The following is a 27,725-nucleotide window of genomic DNA, read 5'->3' on the forward strand; positions in this document are numbered from 1 at the left end:
GTGCTAATCTTATTTCATATCATTTTGAAATTAGTGAGTGTAGTGTTAGATGGTAGGGTATTTATTTAGTACATTTTTATTTTACAACCAAAGTACAAGGGAGTTTTACTCCAGTCTAGTAGGTGGCGGTAATGCAACAAATTGGATGCCAACCGCCGTTAAACCTCATAGAAGAAGAAGGTTTGAGTTTGTTGTGATGGACTACTTTCTGAAGGATGATGCTGAGTCTCTCTGACTGAAAATGAATCTGTCTGCAGTGAAACTTTCATCCATGTAAACAGGTAAGAATCTAACATTGAACCTGTTTGGTTAACTTTAGCTAGCTATGACAATCGGTTTGTTTTGCTAGTTAAAGCTTGCTGTAACTATGGCTGATGTGCTAACGTTACTCTATGGATTGGAATTTTAGTCAAATGTTTTGCTATCTAGCTATTGTTAACGTTACATGTCTAAACAAAATACCCCAAGTTAAAGCTTGCTGTTAGCTAGCTAATGTTAGCGGAGGTTAGATGGCTGGCTTGCTAGCTAACAGTGAACCTTGTTTTGTTAACTTTAGCTAGCTATGACAATCAGTTTGTATTGCTAGTTAACTGAATTAATTTGTGTTATTTCATAGTTGATATGTCTTCACTATTATTCTACAATGTAGAACATAGTAATAATAAAGAAAAACCCTCGAATGAGTAGGTGTGTCCAAACTTTCGACTGGTACTTGCTTAATTAATTTGATTAATATTATGGTGTTTATATTCCAGTAAAATCTAAAAACCCTCTGGGTTTCCATAAGGATGGAACGGAAAATATGGCGTTGTACAATGTGACGGTCGGGAGTACTGTACTGGGCTATTTAGCTAAAGAATCGTTGTGCCGTGCGGGCACGTGGGAGACCAGGGTTCAAATCCCCAATGGGGAAGAAGTAGGCTGTCCTTGTAAATAAGAATTGGTTCTTAACTGACTTGCCTAGTTAAATAAAGGTTACACTAAGGGCATAATATTTCTACACGCTTATTTTCTAATTCTAGTATAACTAATACCCAAATGGAGACTCAGTGAAAATAAACATCTCATTGATTTATCAAGACCAGACCCCATACTTCTCTCAGAGCAGCCCGAAATGGTGCAAACATTTTTGAAGGCTATTTCTTAAAATAATATTGATTCTAACTTCAATATGCTCTTTAAATAAATAAGACCTACACCACTTTTAACAGCACATTTCTCAACACTAGTGAGACTCATGTCGCCTACGGTAGGCCTACAGCATATCGAAAAATATGCATATGCTACAGAATATCGCTGAAGCTGGAGACTTATATTTCCCCCACTAACTTTAAACATCAGCTATCCAAGCAGCGAACCAATCGCTGCAGCTGTACATAGCCCATCTGTAAATAGCCCATCCAATCTACCGACCTCATCCCCATGTTGTTTTTATTTGCTTTTCTGCTCTTTTGCACACCAGTATTTCTACTTGCACCTCATCATCTGCACATCTACAACTCCAGTGTTAATTTGCTAAATTGTAATTACTTGCTACTATGGCCTATTTATTGCCTTACCTCCTCACGCCATTTGCACACACTGTATATAGACTTTCTTTTTTTTCTATTGTGTTTTTGACTGTACGCTTGTTTATTCCACGTGTAACTCTGTGTTGTTGTTTGTGCCGCACTGCTTTGCTTTATCTTGGACAGGTCGCAGTTGTAATTGAGAACTTGTTTTCAACTAGCCTGCCTGGTTAAATAAAGGTGAAATAAAATAAATAAATGAAAATCGAAAAATATGACATGACTCTCCGCCAATAAGTACATGAAGAGGATTGGAGGATATTTCTGTAATTCAGTGATATTTATTCCCAAAGTAATTCATTATGGATCCATAACTAAATAAACATTGGCATTTTGAAAAAGTATTTTTACCATTATTTTATTCATGAAGCATGCTGTTATTAGTTACATTGTTTTAGTCTGAACATGTAGACTGGCACTAAAAACAGAATAGCGGGAATGTTTCCCTAGTCAGTGCCATTATTAGTGCAATGACCCTTAAAGTGCTGTCAGTGTGTCCGGGTGGGGGTCCCCTCCCACCTCCTCTCTTCCCCTCCCACCTCCTCTCTTCCCCTCCCACCTCCTCTCTTCCCCACGGGCTAGGTCGGTCTTCCGTGTGCGGCTCTGCGGCCCATCCCGTGTCCCCTTCCCTCATACCTTGAACCTCACGCACTTTCAGTAGATACAGCTGGAGAACTGCAAGGCAATCCCAGGGTGCGCCACTCGGGAGCCATGAAAAATATGACCAATATATATTGTTCTGCTAATAACAGGGTTAATAATATATCTGTGAGAATATCTAATGGGGATTTATAATTTATAATAATAAATTATTATTAATAATAACCGCTCTGTTTAAAAAAAAATATTAAATGAATGTTTAAAAATATTTTGTTTTCAAATAACGTAAAGTGAGCAAGAAAAAGGCCATTCTTGAACTTGGGGTGAATCATTCTTATTAATTTGTTAATAAAGTCAGTTTGTTAGAATTATTTTGTTCTGTTTTTAAAGGGAGAGAAACCAAAAGCCTATCGGCGCCTCATGGGTCTCCCAGTCACGGCCAGCACGTGTATTGAACCAGCATCTGTAGCAACGCAGTTTGCACTGCGATGCAGCGTCTTAGACGGTGATGTGGAATTCATAAGAATCCCATAAGTGCTAAAAATAACCCACATTAATACATGAAATCAATAAATTGCTAATAACAGATTACATTCATATTCTAGCTCTGAAACTCACTTAGATAATACTTTTGATACAGCAGTAGCAATACAATGTTATAACATTTACAGAAAAATGTAAATGCCAATGGTGGTGCTGTTTATATTCAGAGCCACATTCCTGTAAAGATAAGAGAGGATCTCATGTTATAAACTGTTGAAGTAATATGGCTACAGGTTCATCTGCCTTACCTGAAGCTCATTCTGGTGGGAAGCTGCTATAGACCACCAAGTGCTAACAGTGTTTATCTGGATAAAATGCTTCATAATGTGTGTGATAAACAAAGAGGTATATTTTCTGGGTGATTAACCTGTCTAGGACAGACATTCCGCTAACAGAACCCCCCCCCCCCCCAACATTCCGCTGAAAAGGCAGCGCGGGAAATTCAAAAATAAGTTTTTTAAATATTTAACTTTCACACATTAACAAGTCCAATACAGCAAATGAAAGATAAACATCTTGTTCATCTACCCATCGTGTCTGATTTTTAAAAATATTTTACTGCGAAAACACAACATACATGTTAGATCACCATCAAATCCAAAAAAACACACAGCCATTGTTCCCAGCCAAAGATAGTGACAAAAGCAAAATTAGAGATAAAATGAATCACTAACCTTTGATAATCTTCATCAGATGACACTCATAGGACATCATGTTACACAATACATTTGTTTTGTTCGATAATATGCATATTTATATCCACAAATCTCGGTTTACATTGACGCCATGTTCAGAAATGCCTCCAAAATATCTGGAGTAACAGATAACAGAAATACTCATCATAAACTTTGACAAAAGATACATGTTTTACATATAATTAAAGATACACTTGTTCTTAATGCAACCGCTGTGTCAGATTTTTTTTAAACGTTACGAAAAAAGCATACCTTGCAATAATTTAAAACAGCGCTAAGACGTAACAATATTTCTCCGCCATGTTGTAGTCAACAGAAATACGAAATTACGTCATAAATATTCCATTACCTTTGATGATCTTTCATCAGAATGCAGTGCAGGGAGTCCTAGTTCCACAATAAATCATTGTTTTGTTCCATAATGTCCATTACTAGTGTCCAATTAGCTGATTTTGCTAGCACGGTTAGTTCAATCAGCCTGTAGCCAACCCTTGGAAAAACATTTTTTTTTTTTTTTAAACTGTTTGACCAGATACAATAAAATTATTGACAACATACTTTCAGCACACATTTAACTTTTTTAAGGCTCGGGAGCAGTATTAGGAAGTTTGGATGACTGAGGTGCCCAAAGTAAACTGCCTGTTACTCAGGATATGCATATGCATGATAGTATTGGATAACAAACACTCTAAAGTTTATAAAACTATTCAAATAATGTCTGTGAGTATAACAGAACTGATTTGGCAGGCGAAACCAAGAGGACAATCCATCAGGATTTTTTGTTGTTGTTGTCATTGGACTTTTCAATGATTTTCTATGGGAAAGTCTAATAATTAGGACCCTGATTGCAGTTCCTATGGCTTCCACTAGATGTCAACAGTCTTTAGAAATTGTTTCATGCTTGTTTTTTGAAAAATGAAGAAGTATTCGTATTCATTCGAAGTATCCCTCAGAAGGACTCTAGTCTTTTGGCACGGGTGAATGAGTGCGCGCTCGTCATTCTTTTTCTCCGGTAATTGAACACAGTATATTCCGTCTTAAATTGTATCAATTATTTACCTATTAGGTTACCTGAGGTTGGATTAGAAAAGTTCTTTGAATTGTTTGGACGAAGTTTACAGGTAACTTTTTAGATTCCTTTGTAGTCATGTTGGGCGAGTTGGAACAGGTGGATTTCTGAATCAAACGCGCCAAATAAACAGACATTTTTGGGATTTAAAGAAGGACTTTATCAAACAAAACGACCATTCTTTTTCTAACTGGGACCCTTTGCTTTGCAAAAAGAAGATCTCCAAAGGTAAGTTATTTATTTTATCTCTATTTTTGAGTTTTGTGAAACCTGTGCAGGTTAGGAATTCATGTTAATGCAGGAAGTGGGTGAGGCGCTGTCCTCAGACGATCAAATGCTATGCTTTTGCCGTAAAGCCTATTGTAAATCAGACAAAGCGGTTCGATTACCAAGATTCTAAGCTAAAGAATGGTGTAATACACTTGTATTTTTCTGAATGTTTAATATTACTACTTTAAGTAATCGGTCTTCATGGAGGCGTGACCATTTCCTCCATGACAAAAACTGAAAAAGTTCCGTTACAGGTCGTAGAAACAAGTCAACATGTCTGCAACCAATCTTGAGGATGTTTTTAACATATATCATCAATAAGGTTCCAACCGGAGAATTTCATTGTCTGAATAAAAGCATTGGAACGGGAGCTAAATCTCTCGGGAGCGCGCATCATGAGACTGAGGCGCTCTGCCAGATCACTCACTAAAAGAGGTCTCATGAGCCCCTCCTTTATAGTACAATCTTAAAACTAGGATCTAAAGACGGTGACATCTAGTGGAAGCCCTGGGAAGTGCATGCACATCCATAACTATCAGGGATTTAAATAGGCACTGTTTTGGAATTCAACTTCCCACTTCCTGTTTGGATTTCTTCTCAGGTTTTTGCCTGCCATATGAGTTGTGTTATGCTCACAGACATCATTCAAACAGTTTTAGAAACATCAGAGTGTTTTCTATCCAATACTAGTAATAACAAGGGCGGTATTGAGCTACTCAATACCGCCCCTGCAGCCATAGAAGTTAACCAATAACAACATATTTATTTTTACACAAGAGGTTCTCGGCATTGCAACCTGGCCTTCACTTATCGCCTTGGATTTGAGACAGTGTCACAGTGCATTATGGAGACCTGTGAGTCCATAGAGAGGAGGATGCTGGCAACCTATCTGCCACGACCCACTGAAGAAATCTTTAGACAAACTGCTCGTTTGACAGAAAACATATTCTGATCACCATACTACCAAACTTTTTAATAAAGGAACCATCTCCGTGCTTCTACTCACCCTTGTGGATGCCAAATATTGCTTCACAGTTATTCAAATGGTGGATTTTGGAAGAAAACAGCAATGGTGGGGTCTATGCCAACTCCCCACTTGGAAGGGGAATGGTGGCAAAAACTCTACAGGTTCCCCAAGACGCCTTTCTGCCTGGGGGTGAAGAGTTGGGAAATATACCATACACAATGGTGGTGATGCTGTCTTCCCACTAAAGCCCTACCTGATGAAGCCATAGGCCGGGCACAACATCAGTTACGAGAAAGAAATCTTCAACTTTCATCTCTGTCAAGCTAGAATGACAGAGGTGAAGGCATTCTGGATCCTTGCAGCCAGATGCAGGATCCTCTACATGAAGAGCAACCTACTGCCAAGCAAGTAATACCCTAATGGTTTTAACGTGCATCCCTCATAAAGCCTTGTGATGTGGAGATGTGGCAACAGCAGAGTGGGGCTGGGAAGAGGCAAGGTATGAGAGGTATAGCCATTATGGACAACAGAGAAGGTCAGGAGGCAGGTTCTCTAAGGGAAAAGTTTACCAAGTATTTCACCTCTGTGGCAGGCAGAATTGACTTCCAGGACAGAATAGTTGTAGCTAGGCCAGTGTTTCTCAAACTCGGTCCTCTGGACCCCAAAGTGTGCACATTTTGGGTTCTGCCCTAGCACTACACAGTTGATTCAAATAATCAACTAATCTTTAAGCTTTGATTTAATTGATTATTTGAATCAGCTGTATAGTGCAAGGGAAAAAACAAAAACTTGCACCCTTTGGGGTCCCAAGAACCGAGTTTGGGAAATGCTGAGCTGGGTCTACTTAGAGGCACTGTGTGATTGTGTGTGTGTGGTTAAAAAAGCTTTCTACCTGATTGTTAATTAAAATGTGACAGTATGTTCACCTTCGACAACATTTTCATTTGTTTTGTGTCGTCAGTCTACACTTTACCACCATTCCCCCATTATTTCACCAATTAACAAAAAATACTAGTAATTTGCCCCCGAAACCATCTCTCACATAACTCTTGGCTACGGAGGATTTCTGTATCAAAAAGAACATAGAAGATGCCATTCAAATTAAGCTAGCCAGCTAGCTAGCTAGTTTTATACTGGGGGATAAACATTGGGTTGTTATACTTTACCTGAAATGCGCATGGTCTTTGCAATCTCTCCTTAGATTCATAGAATTTGAAATCTGGGTCATATAAAAGCATGTACTTCTCTACTTCCAAGATAAATCTCTCCTCATCCATCATTCAAGCACCCACGTTGGCTTTTGTTTACAGGAAGTACAGGAAGTATGACCATTATGGAGAACCAATGAGGTGATGGGGACTTGCAGAAAGCTGCAGCGTGTCAAGCGAATGTGAACGTGTATATTTATTTTGCAACACTCGCGTAACCAACGCGGCCGGTTTGGTCCGCATGTAAGTGATGTCAGTCCAACGTCATTCCAACACTGACGAAAGCTGGGAAATATGATAATGAGCGTGTGTTTTGAGTGTTTTAAACAATCTCACTCAAATCTGGTTATTAACACCAACACTGGGGATATTTTACACCATTGCATGCTAATTTAACTCTTACCTATTGTAAATCTACCTTCTGAATCAAGACTGCAACTCTAGAAATGTTATACTTAAAAATCAACAGTAGGCTGTGTAGCCAAATGCCAAGGCTCATCATTAGCTAGGTCGTGGCCTCTTGGGCTAATCTGTAGGTGTAAGGGATTTCCTCCTCTTCGGAGGCGAAAAGGATCGGAGGACCAATATGCGGGGTGGTAAGTGTCCATGGTTCTTTTAATACGAAATAGTACGCATGAACAACTGAATACAAAAAAAATAAACGTGGAATGAACGAAACCCAAAACAGTACTGTGTGGTGAAAAACACAGACACGGAAACAAACACACAGTGAAACCCAGGCTACCTAAGTATGATTCTCAATCAGAGACAACTAATGACACCTGCCTCTGATTGAGAACCATACTAGGCCGAAACATAGAAATCCCCAAATCATAGAAAAACAAACAGACTGCCCACCCCAACTCACGCCCTGACTATACTAAATAATGACAAAACAAAGGAAATAAAGGTCAGAACGTGACAGTAGGCCATGCAGTGTTAGTGTTTAACAAGAAGTTTCTTTCATTTGCTGTATTGGACTTGTTCATGTGTGAAAGTTACATATTTCAAAAAAATATTTTTGAATTTCGCCTTTTCAGCGGAATGTTGTGGAGGGGTTCCGCTAGCAAACGCCTGCGCTAGAAAGGTTAATACTTAGATGTTGACTTATATCATTTACAAGCAATATAGAAAGCATACATGTTTAAATATTTGTGATCTGCTGGATCACATGTATCAATAAAAGCGCAATTCGTTTTTTTAAAATAAAATTAGATTTTTTTTTACAAAAAACTATTAGCGCAATTATAATCATGACATGGGTGGGATAAATCATGTTTATCTTGAACAAAAAGGTTTTCATCACTATTGATGTTTATTGTTTTGAATTGAACAAATTGGACGGACACATTTTACACACAGTATTTTATTGAAATGATTAATGATCCCAATTGAACACAAATTAAGGCCGGTCTACACACCACATGAGGGTTAGTTTTACTGTGTGTTGCAAATGTATTTTTGCACTTGATGCATATGTACTGTGTCTTCCTGTCCTTGGGTCCACACACATCGCTACGCTTCTTCTTGTTGCTACCGGCTGCAATCTAGAATGATGAAAACACAGTTCAGGAATTTTACTAACATCGCACTCACTCATTCACATATATAGTTACAACAGGCCAAGGTAGGAGAGTAAGACACACACACACTCAACAACATCACTCACACAAACTTCCGGTATTGGAGTTGTTGGTTCTGTGGGTCGGGCGGATGGGGCACCAGCTTTCTCCTCCTGAATCCTCCTCACGATGGCTGCTGAAGCTGGGATCCTTGGGATATGTTGGCTCCTCTGGATTTGAGGTATTACCAATGCCTTGCCCAGCTCCTCGAGAAAGAGCCATCTCCTCTTGAGCTTCTGTTTCAATCTGGGTTCAACGCCATCCAGATGACAAACCCGAGGTACGCCGAGATGTCCAAGATGTTAAAGAAAATCACAAGCGGCCACCGTGCGTTCTTCTTTTGCAGCTGTAGCCAGTCATCAGCGTGTCTAAATTGTCCATCCCTCCTTTTGTGACATTGTAATCTATTATGATTTCAGTTTCTTGTTGTTCCTGGCCACAGATTCTCCCATCGCTATGCAGCGTACTCATTAACACCACATTTTTGCCTGTCCCGTATATACTTACAAGTCCACCCACTTGTTCCACACTGACCTGATATCAGCTAGATTGTCTCTCTGCTGCCGAGCTGGTCTGGTGTCTCGGTTATCGAAGCGGATAATCCTTGAAATAATGGGATAGTATTCCAGAGACATTGTTGCATGAAAAAAAAAGTTATGACTGTTTGTGCGTCCCACAGGGATTCTGTGGATTCCCCAGTGGATCTGAAAACACCAGCATGGATAAGAACCCAAAAGTATGCATGTAAATTACTTTGGTCCATCTCTCTCCAAAAACACTCCTTCCCTTCAAATTAGTGCATTCCAGAATGATTTTCTGGATGGTGTCCAGGATGAACAGTTCAGAAGAATACTTTATGTCCTGCAGATGAGTAACTACCATCTGCGTCGGCCCTGGTTGCATCCTTATCACATTGGCAGCCATGCGGCTGGTTCATTCCTTGGGCAAGTAATTCATTTTCACAATTTTTTGACATCCATATTTCTCCTCCTGCAGGCTGCTGATGAGCTGGTTGATGAAGGGCTGGTCCTGGGGCTGGCTGCTGACGGGTTGGTCCTGGGGCTGGCTGAATGTCAATCTCATCCTCTTTTTCCAACTCACTGTCAGATTTTGACCTGACAGAGACATGATCCTCATATTCAGAAAATTCTTCTTCTTCCAAAGTAGAAGACACTCCTTCCACGATAGCTTCTGTCTCTGCAAATACTATTTATAAGGCCCTCTGAGCAGAGATTATTTTTGCCACACTGATTGATTGTGGTAAGGAGCCACAGATGCAAAGCTATTTACTGCTTTTAGTGTCCCTCCCCCAATTTCACCTGGCTGAGCTAGAGTGTGGAAAAATACACATTTTTCTTTACAATGTATCGAAATAATGTATTGTAATAACATTGTGCAGGTTCCCACAACACATTGTGTAAAGATAGCAAGGCGACAGGCAGGGAGACAGACAGGTTCTTGATGCTATGTTGAAACAGCAGGCCCAGGGAGGCACACAGCAAACCTTTTTGTTTAATTTTACTTGTTTTCACCGACACACACACACTTTTCCACACTTTATTACCCTCGGTAATATAAATGTGTAGGCGGGTCCACAGTGTGCACTCAATTACAATGTTCTAGAAAATGTAATCATTATCATAAATAAATGTAACAAATTGGCATTATTATTACTACCGGTTCTAGTATTAAGGTGTACTGCAGTTCTGCATGTGGTTTGTCCAAGTGGTGTTGCCGTACCCCAGCATAAGCTGTTGCTTGACTACTGTGGGTAGGTACAATCAATGTCAAGCACTGTACTGCCTGTTTCAAAACTTTCAAATGTATTAAAAAGTGGAAAACTAGAATGTAATTTGAGTGTTACGTAGGCTATATCACTGTCGATTGTGATAGTTTTAATGTCAATGTCTGTACGTCAATACGTAATTTTGCCCTGGAACTGTAAATGTGGAAATAAATCATATTTTGCTATAAAGGGTCAGCAATTACATATAACAATGCATAGATTTCTGTGTATATGACTATGGTTATGGTTGAACTTTATTAATTTCTGATCTCTGCCATTACATACAATGAAAGAAGAAAAGGTACAAAATAAAAAACTGAGCAATGTAATACAATTCACTATTAGACATTATTGTAATAAATAAATAAATAAATAAAGTTCATCCCAATTTATTTTAGAATGGCAGGAAGTTCGATTTCAAATGCTGAAATTTCTCTGGAGGGAGCCTCCCGGCAGATTGGGTCCCCCCCAATGTTGACTCCATGGCTATGGCCTTGTTCCCAGTACCTTTCTGATGCATTTGCTTCTTATACCTCGAGGTGTACTAACATAGAGAAAATAATAGTAATTCCATGGACTATCAAGCTATCTTAAAACATTTTATGTGTAGTAGATATCATCAAGAAAATGTTTTAATATATGTCTTGCTCTGATGCCAGGCATTATTAGCATTTGTGGCTATCAATAACAGCTAATGCAGAGGATTAAGAGAGCTAACATCATAGAACGTTAAGATAATATACTTTGGAGGTTGGTAGAGCTTAAGTATTAAGTATAAAGACAAATTATTTATCAGGTTAGGAGAATTAGGTTAAGGTTAGGAAAAATATTAGGGGAGGGGTTAGCTAAAATGCTACCGTGTTTCACGCGTCTCGAAAAACGCAGCCTTTGAGTTGCTAGATGGTCATATTATACAGTGTATTATTTTTTATACAGGGCAATATTTTGTTGACCCTAATCAATCTACAAACAATAACCATAATGACAAAGCAAAAACTGTTTTTTAAAAATATTTTTGCAAAAAAAACAACAACTGAAAAATCACATTTATATACAGAACCAGTCAAAAGTTTGGACACACCTACTCATTCAAGTGTTTTCCTTTATTTTTATTCCGGTAACACAAGGGTTGGCGGTCTGTCTATTTGTAAATAGTAAACAGCTGGTGCACAAAATGTAATATTAAGGAAGTCTCTAGGTTTTGCTCGCCTGAGGTAGAGTATCTCATGATAAACTGTAGACCACACTATTCACCAAGAGAGTTTATCTATATTTTTCGTAGCTGTCTATTTACCACCACAAAAAGATGCTGACACTAAGACTGCACTCAACGAGCTGTATAAGGCCATAAGTAAACAAGAAAATGCTCATCCAGAGGCGGCGCTCCTATTGGCCTGGGACTTAAATGCAGGGAAACTTAAATCCGTTAAACCTAATTTCTACCAGCATGTTACATTTGCATCCAGAAGGAAAACTCTAGACACAGAGACGCTTACAATGAAAGCTTACATCCGTCACCCTCACAAGCAAAAACTAAAGCAGGAAGTACCAGTGACTCACTCAAAAAGGTAGTGGTCAGATGATGCAGATGCTAAGCTACAGGACTGTTTTGATAGCAAAGACTAGAATATCTTCTTAGATTCTTCCGATGGCAATGAGGAGAACATCACATCCATCATCGGCTTCATCAACCAGAAGTCATGGATTACAGGCAACATCCGCACTGAGCTAAATGGTAGAGCTGCTGCTTTCAAGGAGCGGGACTCTAACCTGGGCGCATATAAGATATCCTGCTATGCCCTCCAACGAACCATCAAAAAGGCAGAGTCAATACAGGACTAATTTTGAATCGTACTACACCAGCTCCGACGCCCGTCAGATGTGGCAGATGCGAGCTGTCCAGTGACACGAGCCTACCAGACGAGCTAAATAACTTCTATGCTCGCTTCGAGGCAAGCAGCACTGAATCATACATGAGAACATCTGCTGTTCCGGACGACTGTGTGATCACGCTCTCTGTAGCCGATGCGAGTAAGACCTTTAAACAAGTCAACATTCACAAGGCCGCAGGGCCAGATGGATTACCAGGACACCGAGCATGCGCTGACCAACTGGTAAGTGTTATCACTGACATTTTCAATCTGTCCATGACCGAGTCTGTAATACCAACGTGTTTCAAGCAGACCACCATAGTCCCTGTGCCCAAGAAAACCATGGTAACCTGCTTAAATGACTACCGACTTGTAGCACTGTGACCAGCCTTTCAAAGTGCTTTGAACGGCTGGTCATGGCTCACACCATTATCCCAGGAACCCTAGACCCACTCCTAAATGCATACCGCCCCAACAGATCCTGTTGTGGAAGAATCAGAATTTGTTGGTAACATATGTTAGATGTTTTATATTCATCAATTGTTTGTAAATTACTTCTCATCAAGAATGTTATTTTTGTATAATACTGTGGCAGGGTTGCAGTATCTGTTCTATGTCAAGACTAAGTTGCATGGGCCGCAGAGAGGGGAGAGGTCAAAGTATCATCATGTGTAAACATATCTCTTGGATCCACAATGTCTGTGTGCCAGTCAGTGTGTCTCTGTGATCTTGTCAAGATAGGATTGGTTGTACAGTGCCTTGCGAAAGTATTCGGCCCCCTTGAACTTTGCGACCTTTTGCCACATTTCATGCTTCAAACATAAAGATATAAAACTGTATTTTTTTGTGAAGAATCAACAACAAGTGGGACACAATCATGAAGTGGAACGACATTTATTGGATATTTCAAACTTTTTTAACAAATCAAAAACTGAAAAATTGGGCGTGCAAAATTATTCAGCCCCTTTACTTTCAGTGCAGCAAACACTCTCCAGAAGTTCAGTGAGGATCTCTGAATGATCCAATGTTGACCTAAATGACTAATGATGATAAATACAATCCACCTGTGTGTAATCAAGTCTCCGTATAAATGCACCTGCACTGTGATAATCTCAGAGGTCCGTTAAAAGCGCAGAGAGCATCATGAAGAACAAGGAACACACCAGGCAGGTCCGAGATACTGTTGTGAAGAAGTTTAAAGCCGGATTTGGATACAAAAAGATTTCCCAAGCTTTAAACATCCCAAGGAGCACTGTGCAAGCGATAATATTGAAATGGAAGGAGTATCAGACCACTGCAAATCTACCAAGACCTAGCCGTCCCTCTAAACTTTCAGCTCATACAAGGAGAAGACTGATCAGAGATGCAGGGAAGAGGCCCATGATCACTCTGGATGAACTGCAGAGATCTACAGCTGAGGTGGGAGACTCTGTCCATAGGACAACAATCAGTTGTATATTGCACAAATCTGGCCTTTATGGAAGAGTGGCAAGAAGAAAGCCATTTCTTAAAGATATCCATAAAAAGTGTTGTTTAAAGTTTGCCACAAGCCACCTGGGAGACACACCAAACATGTGGAAGAAGGTGCTCTGGTCAGATGAAACCAAAATTGAACTTTTTGGCAACAATGCAAGACGTTATGTTTGGCGTAAAAGCAACACAGCTGAACACACCATCCCCACTGTCAAACATGGTGGTGGCAGCATCATGGTTTGGGCCTGCTTTTCTTCAGCAGGGACAGGGAAGATGGTTAAAATTGATGGGAAGATGGATGGAGCCAAATACAGGACCATTCTGGAAGAAAACCTGATGGAGTCTGCAAAAGACCTGAGACTGGGACGAAGATTTGTCTTCCAACAAGACAATGATCCAAAACATAAAGCAAAATCTACAATGGAATGGTTCAAAAATAAACATATCCAGGTGTTAGAATGGCCAAGTCAAAGTCCAGACCTGAATCCAATCGAGAATCTGTGGAAAGAACTGAAAACTGCTGTTCACAAATGCTCTCCATCCAACCTCACTGAGCTCGAGCTGTTTTGCAAGGAGGAATGGGAAAACATTTCAGTCTCTCGATGTGCAAAACTGATAGAGACATACCCCAAGCGACTTACAGCTGTAATCGCAGCAAAAGGTGACGCTACAAAGTATTAACTTAAGGGGGCTGAATAATTTTGCACGCCCAATTTTTCAGTTTTTGATTTGTTAAAAAAGTTTGAAATATCCAATAAATGTCGTTCCACTTCATGATTGTGTCCCACTTGTTGTTGATTCTTCACAAAAAAAATACAGTTTTATATCTTTATGTTTGAAGCCTGAAATGTGGCAAAAGGTCGCAAAGTTCAAGGGGGCCGAATACTTTCGCAAGGCACTGTATTTAGAGTTGGTTGTATCTAAATTACAATTTGATATATGCCTGTTGATATGGAGGGTTGGTTTATGGTTCTGGGGTTTGAGAAAGGAGACAAAGCTGAACGATGAATTATGCCGATGCTGTCTTATCCTGTGTGTCTTTGCTATGAAGGACCTAATTTGAAATGTGGAAGGGGCTCTCAGAGAATTCATTTATAGACACTGAATTGCCTGAGAGTCACAGGATTGTTATAGAGCTGATATAATTAAAGATGGACTTTGATAACTAACTGACTTGTGTGTGGTTTGCGCTCATGATTTGGTAAATAGAGGAAATTTCCACAACAATCCACAGATGATGCAGTCTCAAATGGACCCCACACTGGCCTTTCCCACCTGGACAAAAGGAACACCTACGTTAGAATGCTTTTCATTGACTACAGCTCAGCGTTCAACACCATAGTCCCCTCAAAGCTCATCACTAAGCTAAGGACCATGGGACTAAACTCCTCCTTCTCCAACTGGATCCTGGACTTCCTGACGGGCTGCCCCCAGGTGGTAAGGGAAGGTAACACATCTGCCACGCTGATCCTCAACACAGAAGCCCCTCAGGGGTGCATGCTCAGTCCCTCCTGTACTCCCTGTTTACCCTTGACTGCATGGCCAATGCACGACTCCAATACCATCATCAAGTTTGCAGATGACACAACAGTTGTAGGCCTGATCACCAACAGCGATGAGACAGCGTATAGGGAGGAGGTCAGAGACCTAGTAGTGTGTTACCAGGACAACAACCTCTCACTCAACGTGATCAAGACAAAAGAGATGATTGTGCTTTACAGGAAAAGGAGGACTGAGCACGCCCCCATTCTCATCGACGAGGCCGTAGTGGAATAGGTCCACATCACCAACAAACTATCATGGTCCAAGCACACCAAGACAGTCGTGAAGAGGGCACGACAAAACCTATTCCCCTCAGGTGACTGAAAATATTTGGCAAGGGTCCTCAGATCCTCAAAAAGTTCTACAACTGCACCACTAAGAGCATCCCAACCCGGTTGCATCACCACCTGGTATGGCAACTGGTCGGCCTATGACCGCAAGGTACTACGAGGGTAGCGCATACGGCTCAGTACGTCACTGGGGCCAAGCTTCCTGCCATCCAGGACCTCTATACCAGGCAGTGTCAGAGGACGGCCCAAAAAATTGCCAAAGAATCCAACCACCCTAGTCGTAGACAGCTCTCTCTGCTACCGCACGGCAAGCGGTACCCGAGCGCCAAGTCTAGGTCCAAAAGTGTTCTTAACACTAGGTCCACAGCCATAAGACTCCTGAACAGCTATTCAAATGGATACCCGGACTATTTGCATTGTCCCCACCCCACCCCGCCTTTTTGCGCAGCTGCTACTCTGTTTATTATCTATGCATAGTCACTTTACACATTACCTCAACTACCTCGACTAACCAGTGCCCCCGCACATTAACTCTGAACCGGGACCCCCTATATAGAGACTCGCTACTATTATTTTATTGTTGTTCCTTAATTATTTGTTACTTTTCCATTTTTCTTATTTTTTCTTTTTCTCTTTGTTTAACTTCTGTTGATTTTAGTAAATACTTTATTCACACTTTTTTTCTTAAACTGCATTGTTTAATGGATTGTAAAGTAAGCATTTTACGGTATTCGTGACAAATACAATTTTATTTGATTTAATTTTGATTCCATATGTGTTATTTCATAGTTTTGATGTCGTCACTCTACAATGTAGAAAATAGTAAAAATTAAAGAAAAACCCTTGAATGAGTAGGTGGGTCCAAACTTTTGACATACTGTAAGTACTCAGACATTTTACTCAGTATTTGTTGAAGCGCCGTTGGCAGCGATTACAGCCTAAAGTCTTCTTGGATTTGACGATACAAGATTGGCACACCTGTATTTGGGAAGTTTCTCCCATAGTTCTCAAGCTCTGTCGGGTTGGATGGGAGTGTCGCTGCACAGCTATTTTCAGGTCTCTCCAGAGATGTTTTATGGATCGGTTTCAAGTCTGGGCTCTGGCTGGGCCACTCAAGGACATTCAGAGACTCCTGAAGCAACTCCTGTGTTGTCTTGTCTGTGTGCTTAGGGTCGTTGTCCTGTTGGAAGGTGAACCTTCGCCCAAGTCTGAGGTCTTGAGCGCTCTAGAACAGGTTTCATCAAGGATCTTTCTATACTTTGCTCCATTCAGCTTTCACTCAATCCTGAATCCTGAAAAACATCCCCACAGCATGATGCTGCCAACACCATGCTTCACAATAGGGATGGTGCCAGGTTTCCTCCAGATGTGACACTTTGCAGTCAGGCCAAAGAGTTCAATCTCGCTTTGATCAGACCAGAGAATCTTGTTTCTCATGGTCTGAGTCCTTTAGGTGCATTTCCGTGAACTCCAAACAGGCCGTCATGTGCCTTTTACTGTGGCTTTCATTTGGCCAATCTACCATAAAGCCCTGATTGGTGGATTTCTGCAGAAATGGTTGTCCTTCTGAAAAGTCCCCCATCTCCACAGAGGAACTCTGGAGCTATGTCATAGTGAACATCGGGTTCTTGGTCACATCCCTGACCAAGGCCCTTCTCTCCCGATTGCTCAGTTTAGCTTGGCGGACAGCTCTTGGAAGAGTCTTGATGGTTCCAAACTTCTTTAATTTAAGAATAATGGAGGCCACTGTATTCTTGAGAACCTTCAATGCTACAGAAACGTTTTGGTACCCTTCCCAAGATCTGTGCCTCAACACAATTCTGTCTTGGAGCGCTACAGGCAATTCCTTCGACCTCATGGCTTGGTTTTTGCTCTGACATAGACCTTATATAGACAGGCATGTGCCTTTCTAAATCATGTCCAATCAATTGAAATTATCACAGGTGGACTCCAATCAAGTTGTGGAAACATCTCAAGGATGATCAATGGAAACAGGATGCACCTGAGCTCAATTTCGAGTCTCATAGCAAAGGTTCTGAATACTTATGTAAATGTCATATTTCAGTTTTTTATTTGTAATGAACTTGCAAACATTTCTAAAAAACTGTTTTTGTTGTTCTCATTATGGGGAATTGTGTGTAGATTGACGAGGATATTTTTTATTTAATTGATTTTTAGAAAAGGTTGTTGCATAACAAAATGTGGGAAAAGTCAAGGGGTCTGAATACTTTTCGAATGCACTGTATGTTCACCCATACTCGCCGACCAACCTCCCTACTATTGTATTTGCCTTGAAGTCCCAGTGCAGTCCAAAATGTCAACTATGACAGACAAAATGAAAAAAAAATCCAGAAAATCACATTGTAGGATTTTTTATGAATTTATTTGAAAATTATGGTCGAAAATAAGTATTTGGTCAATAACAAAAGTTTCTCAATACTTTGTTATATACCCTTTATTGGCAATGACAGATGTCAAACGTTTTCTGTAAGTCTTCACAAGGTTTTCACACACTGTTGCTGGTATTTTGGCCCATTCCTCCATGCAGATCTCCTCTAGAGCAGTGATATTTTGGGGCTGTTGCTGGGCAACACGGACTTTCAACTCCCTCCAAAGATTTTCTATGGGGTTGAGATCTGGTGACTGGCTAGGCCACTCAAGGACCTTGAAATGCTTCTTATGAAGCCACTCCTTCGTTGCCCAGGCAGTGTGTTTGGGATCATTGTCATGCTGAAAGACCCAGCCACGTTTCATCTTCAATGCCCTTGCTGATGGAAGGAGGTTTTCACTCAAAATCTCACGATACATGGCCCCATTCATTCTTTCCTTTACACGGATCAGTCATCCTGGTCCCTTTGCAGAAAAACAGCCACAAAGCATGATGTTTGCACCCCCATGCTTAACAGTAGGTACGGTGTTCTTCGGATGCAACTCGGCATTCTTTGTCCTCCAAACACGACGAGTTGAGTTTTTACCAAAAAGTTATATTTTGGTTTCATCTGACCACATGACATTCTCCCAATCTTCTTCTGGATCATCCAAATGCTCTCTAGCAAACTTCAGACGGGCCTGGACATGTACTGGCTTAAGCAGGGGGACACATCTGGCACTGCAGGTTTTGAGTCCCTGGCGGCGTAGTGTGTTACTGATGGTAGGCTTTGTTACTTTGGTCCCAGCTCTCTGCAGGTCATTCACTAGGTCCCCCCGTGTGGTTCTGGGATTTTTGCTCACCGTTCTTGTGATCATTTTGACCGCACGGGGTGAGATCTTGCGTGGAGCCCCAGATCGAGGGAGATTATCAGTGGTCTTTTATGTCTTCCATCTCCCACAGTTGATTTATTCAAACGAAGCTGCTTACCTATTGCAGATGCAGTCTTCCCAGCCTGGTGCAGGTCTACAATTTTGTTTCTGGTGTCCTTTGACAGCTCTTTAGTCTTGGCCATAGTGGAGTTTGGAGTGTGACTGTTTGAGGTTGTGGACAGGTGTCTTTTATACTGATAACAAGTTCAAACAGGTGCCATTAATACAGGTAACGAGTGGAGGACAGAGGAGTCTGTTAAAAAAGAAGTTACAGGTCTGTGAAAGACAGAAATCTTGCTTGTTTGTAGGTGACCAAATACTTATTTTCCACCATAATTTGCTAATAAATTCATAAAAAATCCTGCAATGTGATTTTCTGGATTTTTTTCCTAATTTTGTCTGTCATAGTTGAAGTGTACCTATAATGAAAATTACAGGCCTCTCTCATCTTTTTCAGTGGGAGAACTTGCACAATGGTGGCTGACTAAATACTTTTTTGCCCCACTGTATATACTGTATTTCTACACTATGAGGTTGGAATAGTACAATAAAATTGTGAAAATGATAATGCCCTTTTAATGTAAGAGCTGTTTGAATGAAATTTCAGCCAGATTGGTGGGGTAGAGTTTGTGCCTGCCTGCTGACATCACCATGTGGTAAATTAGTTAATAGACTATAAGTAAGAGTTCCAAACTTGTCTGCCAATAAAAGCTAGTTTTGAGTTTTCCCCTGCCCACTCGGACTACACCCCTACAATCTTAGCAAACCTATTTCTTGAGAAATGAGTCTTTGCTAAGAAGATATTTTTGCTTCTTTTTACAATTTTAATTGAAAACAATCACAGCCAGAGATCAAATCATCTGCACTAGATCTTTAAGTAACCAGACCATTACTCCATTCATTACACGTCATACTAAATGAAGGGATACATATTCTACATTGGTTTAATGGGGCAAAGCTGCCCATGGCCTCTGGAAAGTACCACCAAACATGTTTTACAAAATAGATACATGATGTACCCATTTAGTGTGATTGCCTTTTGCCGATTGCCTATTTCCTTTTGAATATATTATCTTCGGTCTACGTTGCATAGGGAGATGGAGTGTGCATAGATAATCCTTTATCTCGGGATCGTGGGACTTTAGCAATGGTAATGACCTTATTTTCACAGCAAATTTGTCTCACCAGGCATTGATTTTCCATCGCAGTGAGAGAGCAGTTTGAGAGAAACAGAAACAGGGTAGCGACAGAGAGACTAACCTACACAAAACGTGGTGCAATTACCTATCATAGCATTTTGATGAGGCCTCGCTTTCATTCTTTCACTTTGTGTCCCCGCAGTTTTTGATTTGTTAAAAAAGTTTGAAATATCCAATAAATGTCGTTCCACTTCATGATTGTGTCCCACTTGTTGTTGATTCTTCACAAAAAAAATACAGTTTTATATCTTTATGTTTGAAGCCTGAAATGTGGCAAAAGGTCGCAAAGTTCAAGGGGGCCGAATACTTTCGCAAGGCACTGTATTTAGAGTTGGTTGTATCTAAATTACAATTTGATATATGCCTGTTGATATGGAGGGTTGGTTTATGGTTCTGGGGTTTGAGAAAGGAGACAAAGCTGAACGATGAATTATGCCGATGCTGTCTTATCCTGTGTGTCTTTGCTATGAAGGACCTAATTTGAAATGTGGAAGGGGCTCTCAGAGAATTCATTTATAGACACTGAATTGCCTGAGAGTCACAGGATTGTTATAGAGCTGATATAATTAAAGATGGACTTTGATAACTAACTGACTTGTGTGTGGTTTGCGCTCATGATTTGGTAAATAGAGGAAATTTCCACAACAATCCACAGATGATGCAGTCTCAAATGGACCCCACACTGGCCTTTCCCACCTGGACAAAAGGAACACCTACGTTAGAATGCTTTTCATTGACTACAGCTCAGCGTTCAACACCATAGTCCCCTCAAAGCTCATCACTAAGCTAAGGACCATGGGACTAAACTCCTCCTTCTCCAACTGGATCCTGGACTTCCTGACGGGCTGCCCCCAGGTGGTAAGGGAAGGTAACACATCTGCCACGCTGATCCTCAACACAGAAGCCCCTCAGGGGTGCATGCTCAGTCCCTCCTGTACTCCCTGTTTACCCTTGACTGCATGGCCAATGCACGACTCCAATACCATCATCAAGTTTGCAGATGACACAACAGTTGTAGGCCTGATCACCAACAGCGATGAGACAGCGTATAGGGAGGAGGTCAGAGACCTAGTAGTGTGTTACCAGGACAACAACCTCTCACTCAACGTGATCAAGACAAAAGAGATGATTGTGCTTTACAGGAAAAGGAGGACTGAGCACGCCCCCATTCTCATCGACGAGGCCGTAGTGGAATAGGTCCACATCACCAACAAACTATCATGGTCCAAGCACACCAAGACAGTCGTGAAGAGGGCACGACAAAACCTATTCCCCTCAGGTGACTGAAAATATTTGGCAAGGGTCCTCAGATCCTCAAAAAGTTCTACAACTGCACCACTAAGAGCATCCCAACCCGGTTGCATCACCACCTGGTATGGCAACTGGTCGGCCTATGACCGCAAGGTACTACGAGGGTAGCGCATACGGCTCAGTACGTCACTGGGGCCAAGCTTCCTGCCATCCAGGACCTCTATACCAGGCAGTGTCAGAGGACGGCCCAAAAAATTGCCAAAGAATCCAACCACCCTAGTCGTAGACAGCTCTCTCTGCTACCGCACGGCAAGCGGTACCCGAGCGCCAAGTCTAGGTCCAAAAGTGTTCTTAACACTAGGTCCACAGCCATAAGACTCCTGAACAGCTATTCAAATGGATACCCGGACTATTTGCATTGTCCCCACCCCACCCCGCCTTTTTGCGCAGCTGCTACTCTGTTTATTATCTATGCATAGTCACTTTACACATTACCTCAACTACCTCGACTAACCAGTGCCCCCGCACATTAACTCTGAACCGGGACCCCCTATATAGAGACTCGCTACTATTATTTTATTGTTGTTCCTTAATTATTTGTTACTTTTCCATTTTTCTTATTTTTTCTTTTTCTCTTTGTTTAACTTCTGTTGATTTTAGTAAATACTTTATTCACACTTTTTTTCTTAAACTGCATTGTTTAATGGATTGTAAAGTAAGCATTTTACGGTATTCGTGACAAATACAATTTTATTTGATTTAATTTTGATTCCATATGTGTTATTTCATAGTTTTGATGTCGTCACTCTACAATGTAGAAAATAGTAAAAATTAAAGAAAAACCCTTGAATGAGTAGGTGGGTCCAAACTTTTGACATACTGTAAGTACTCAGACATTTTACTCAGTATTTGTTGAAGCGCCGTTGGCAGCGATTACAGCCTAAAGTCTTCTTGGATTTGACGATACAAGATTGGCACACCTGTATTTGGGAAGTTTCTCCCATAGTTCTCAAGCTCTGTCGGGTTGGATGGGAGTGTCGCTGCACAGCTATTTTCAGGTCTCTCCAGAGATGTTTTATGGATCGGTTTCAAGTCTGGGCTCTGGCTGGGCCACTCAAGGACATTCAGAGACTCCTGAAGCAACTCCTGTGTTGTCTTGTCTGTGTGCTTAGGGTCGTTGTCCTGTTGGAAGGTGAACCTTCGCCCAAGTCTGAGGTCTTGAGCGCTCTAGAACAGGTTTCATCAAGGATCTTTCTATACTTTGCTCCATTCAGCTTTCACTCAATCCTGAATCCTGAAAAACATCCCCACAGCATGATGCTGCCAACACCATGCTTCACAATAGGGATGGTGCCAGGTTTCCTCCAGATGTGACACTTTGCAGTCAGGCCAAAGAGTTCAATCTCGCTTTGATCAGACCAGAGAATCTTGTTTCTCATGGTCTGAGTCCTTTAGGTGCATTTCCGTGAACTCCAAACAGGCCGTCATGTGCCTTTTACTGTGGCTTTCATTTGGCCAATCTACCATAAAGCCCTGATTGGTGGATTTCTGCAGAAATGGTTGTCCTTCTGAAAAGTCCCCCATCTCCACAGAGGAACTCTGGAGCTATGTCATAGTGAACATCGGGTTCTTGGTCACATCCCTGACCAAGGCCCTTCTCTCCCGATTGCTCAGTTTAGCTTGGCGGACAGCTCTTGGAAGAGTCTTGATGGTTCCAAACTTCTTTAATTTAAGAATAATGGAGGCCACTGTATTCTTGAGAACCTTCAATGCTACAGAAACGTTTTGGTACCCTTCCCAAGATCTGTGCCTCAACACAATTCTGTCTTGGAGCGCTACAGGCAATTCCTTCGACCTCATGGCTTGGTTTTTGCTCTGACATAGACCTTATATAGACAGGCATGTGCCTTTCTAAATCATGTCCAATCAATTGAAATTATCACAGGTGGACTCCAATCAAGTTGTGGAAACATCTCAAGGATGATCAATGGAAACAGGATGCACCTGAGCTCAATTTCGAGTCTCATAGCAAAGGTTCTGAATACTTATGTAAATGTCATATTTCAGTTTTTTATTTGTAATGAACTTGCAAACATTTCTAAAAAACTGTTTTTGTTGTTCTCATTATGGGGAATTGTGTGTAGATTGACGAGGATATTTTTTATTTAATTGATTTTTAGAAAAGGTTGTTGCATAACAAAATGTGGGAAAAGTCAAGGGGTCTGAATACTTTTCGAATGCACTGTATGTTCACCCATACTCGCCGACCAACCTCCCTACTATTGTATTTGCCTTGAAGTCCCAGTGCAGTCCAAAATGTCAACTATGACAGACAAAATGAAAAAAAAATCCAGAAAATCACATTGTAGGATTTTTTATGAATTTATTTGAAAATTATGGTCGAAAATAAGTATTTGGTCAATAACAAAAGTTTCTCAATACTTTGTTATATACCCTTTATTGGCAATGACAGATGTCAAACGTTTTCTGTAAGTCTTCACAAGGTTTTCACACACTGTTGCTGGTATTTTGGCCCATTCCTCCATGCAGATCTCCTCTAGAGCAGTGATATTTTGGGGCTGTTGCTGGGCAACACGGACTTTCAACTCCCTCCAAAGATTTTCTATGGGGTTGAGATCTGGTGACTGGCTAGGCCACTCAAGGACCTTGAAATGCTTCTTATGAAGCCACTCCTTCGTTGCCCAGGCAGTGTGTTTGGGATCATTGTCATGCTGAAAGACCCAGCCACGTTTCATCTTCAATGCCCTTGCTGATGGAAGGAGGTTTTCACTCAAAATCTCACGATACATGGCCCCATTCATTCTTTCCTTTACACGGATCAGTCATCCTGGTCCCTTTGCAGAAAAACAGCCACAAAGCATGATGTTTGCACCCCCATGCTTAACAGTAGGTACGGTGTTCTTCGGATGCAACTCGGCATTCTTTGTCCTCCAAACACGACGAGTTGAGTTTTTACCAAAAAGTTATATTTTGGTTTCATCTGACCACATGACATTCTCCCAATCTTCTTCTGGATCATCCAAATGCTCTCTAGCAAACTTCAGACGGGCCTGGACATGTACTGGCTTAAGCAGGGGGACACATCTGGCACTGCAGGTTTTGAGTCCCTGGCGGCGTAGTGTGTTACTGATGGTAGGCTTTGTTACTTTGGTCCCAGCTCTCTGCAGGTCATTCACTAGGTCCCCCCGTGTGGTTCTGGGATTTTTGCTCACCGTTCTTGTGATCATTTTGACCGCACGGGGTGAGATCTTGCGTGGAGCCCCAGATCGAGGGAGATTATCAGTGGTCTTTTATGTCTTCCATCTCCCACAGTTGATTTATTCAAACGAAGCTGCTTACCTATTGCAGATGCAGTCTTCCCAGCCTGGTGCAGGTCTACAATTTTGTTTCTGGTGTCCTTTGACAGCTCTTTAGTCTTGGCCATAGTGGAGTTTGGAGTGTGACTGTTTGAGGTTGTGGACAGGTGTCTTTTATACTGATAACAAGTTCAAACAGGTGCCATTAATACAGGTAACGAGTGGAGGACAGAGGAGTCTGTTAAAAAAGAAGTTACAGGTCTGTGAAAGACAGAAATCTTGCTTGTTTGTAGGTGACCAAATACTTATTTTCCACCATAATTTGCTAATAAATTCATAAAAAATCCTGCAATGTGATTTTCTGGATTTTTTTCCTAATTTTGTCTGTCATAGTTGAAGTGTACCTATAATGAAAATTACAGGCCTCTCTCATCTTTTTCAGTGGGAGAACTTGCACAATGGTGGCTGACTAAATACTTTTTTGCCCCACTGTATATACTGTATTTCTACACTATGAGGTTGGAATAGTACAATAAAATTGTGAAAATGATAATGCCCTTTTAATGTAAGAGCTGTTTGAATGAAATTTCAGCCAGATTGGTGGGGTAGAGTTTGTGCCTGCCTGCTGACATCACCATGTGGTAAATTAGTTAATAGACTATAAGTAAGAGTTCCAAACTTGTCTGCCAATAAAAGCTAGTTTTGAGTTTTCCCCTGCCCACTCGGACTACACCCCTACAATCTTAGCAAACCTATTTCTTGAGAAATGAGTCTTTGCTAAGAAGATATTTTTGCTTCTTTTTACAATTTTAATTGAAAACAATCACAGCCAGAGATCAAATCATCTGCACTAGATCTTTAAGTAACCAGACCATTACTCCATTCATTACACGTCATACTAAATGAAGGGATACATATTCTACATTGGTTTAATGGGGCAAAGCTGCCCATGGCCTCTGGAAAGTACCACCAAACATGTTTTACAAAATAGATACATGATGTACCCATTTAGTGTGATTGCCTTTTGCCGATTGCCTATTTCCTTTTGAATATATTATCTTCGGTCTACGTTGCATAGGGAGATGGAGTGTGCATAGATAATCCTTTATCTCGGGATCGTGGGACTTTAGCAATGGTAATGACCTTATTTTCACAGCAAATTTGTCTCACCAGGCATTGATTTTCCATCGCAGTGAGAGAGCAGTTTGAGAGAAACAGAAACAGGGTAGCGACAGAGAGACTAACCTACACAAAACGTGGTGCAATTACCTATCATAGCATTTTGATGAGGCCTCGCTTTCATTCTTTCACTTTGTGTCCCCGGAGAGAGGGGATGGGAGACAGAAAAGGAGCACGTTGTAATTAATGCTCATATTTTTGCCTCAGTTTACAAGGTAATTGAATTGGTCCAATGGATCACATCTAATTTCTACTCCCTCTGCTAGGCTGCACGAAGCTCGCCCAAATTAACAAGCTGTTTAATAACGACTCAGCCTTCGTCTCCACAACCCAAAGAGAGATACATTTCATCGGCTGCACAGGGGACCATCGGTTATCAATCATGTCTATTTTACTCTTCACAGATGTTGAATTGTGCAAAACCAGATGGAATTCCTTCCGTGACAATTTTGTAAGGCATCTACAGAAGACCCAACCCAGCATTTCTGGGGGAACATATTATTGTTCCTGATACCTTACATCCAGCCAAGAAGGTAAGTTATACTATACACTGAGCATACAAAACATGAGGAAAACCTGCTCTTTTCATGACATAGACTGACCAGGTGAAAGCTATGATCCCTTATCGATGTCACTTGTTAAATTGTCTTCAATCCGTGTAGATGTAGATGAAAAATGTTTAAGCCTTGAGACAAATGAGACATGGATTGTGTGTATGTGCCATCCAGAGGGTGAATGGGAAAGACAAACAGGGTATGGTGTAGGTGTCGGGGGCACCGTTTTGAGAATCAACATTTTACGATGTGTATCAAGAATGTTCCACTACCCAAACGACATCCAGCCAATTTGACACAACTGTGGGAAGCAGTAAAGTCCATGCCCTGACGAATTGAGGCTGTTCTGAGGGAAAAGGGGGTGCAATCAACATTAGGAAGGTGTTCCTAATGTTTTGTTTAGTCACTGTACATTTTAATTGATTGCACTTAATTCCGAACTTCAAGGTCTGCAGTATTGCTGGCCTTATTTTCTACCTGCTAAGTAACTACTTGATTGACTACTAATTATGAATTAGTGATTATATAGGGCCTTATTAGAGAGGAATGATGAAAACCAGCAGTGCTACTGATTTTCTGTCCCAAATTTGAGAAATATAATTAATTGAGCCTGAGCTGTTTCAGAAGTTTTACTTAAACACATTTGACTTTCATTTACACTGTATGTTTACCTATTTTCAGCTCAAAAGGCATCCTCAGTCTTGAAAATGCTGATTCACAACCTGTGGAGCCTGATGGCACTGAGGATGATGTGGGGTCCCTGAGCCATGCCCTGTGCTTCAGACGCCTGAACAGCAGTCAAGACCAACCAATACAGACACAGCTCAAGACTGGCAGCCAAGTAAAAGATAAGGTCAACCATCAAGATGTGGATTAAAACCTGCTTGCGTTTGAGGATGAGGTTGAGGCGTTTGTGCACAGCCTTGTGCCACAGCTAAAGAAAATAGGAGAAACAGGTGAAGTCTGAAAGTGCAACTACTATCATTGATTGTAAACTGGGATGACCAGCAGGCAACACCTCTGTCACCACCACAATGGCTCTTCAGTGCGCCACATGGAAGACATGGACTACAGCCTATGATGTATGGCCAGCCGAGGCATCAATACTCCTACTCACCAGGACCTACAGTTGAAGTCGGAAGTTTACATAGACTTAGGTTGGAGTCATTAAAACTTGTTTTTCAAGCACTCCTCAAATTTCTTGTTAACAAACTATAGTTTTGGCAAGTCCGTTAGGACATCTACTTTGTGCATGACACAAGTCATTTTTCCAACAATTGTTTACAGACAGATTATTTCACTTATAGTTCACTGTATCACAATTCCAGGGAGAAGTTTACATACACTACGCTGACTGTGCCTTTAAACAGCTTGGAAAGGTCCAGAAAATGATGTCATGGCTTTGGAAGCTTCTGATAGGC

At 41.0% G+C, this 27,725-nt stretch overlaps 1 protein-coding gene and 1 long non-coding RNA gene across 2 annotated transcripts in view; both read left to right on the forward strand.

The window, feature by feature from the left end:
- LOC118964920 lies at positions 1 to 27,528 on the forward strand. The gene is made up of 3 exons (XR_005052200.1): positions 1 to 281; positions 26,155 to 26,283; positions 26,986 to 27,528. It is a non-coding gene; the product is annotated as an uncharacterized LOC118964920 (long non-coding RNA).
- Positions 1 to 27,725, forward strand: part of LOC110525562 (phospholipid phosphatase 4-like) — a 143,132-nt gene that overhangs the window by 72,231 nt on the left and 43,176 nt on the right. The window lies entirely within an intron of this gene.

This window comes from Oncorhynchus mykiss, chromosome 1 (assembly GCF_013265735.2).
Source record: "Oncorhynchus mykiss isolate Arlee chromosome 1, USDA_OmykA_1.1, whole genome shotgun sequence".
Taxonomy (NCBI): domain Eukaryota; kingdom Metazoa; phylum Chordata; class Actinopteri; order Salmoniformes; family Salmonidae; genus Oncorhynchus; species Oncorhynchus mykiss.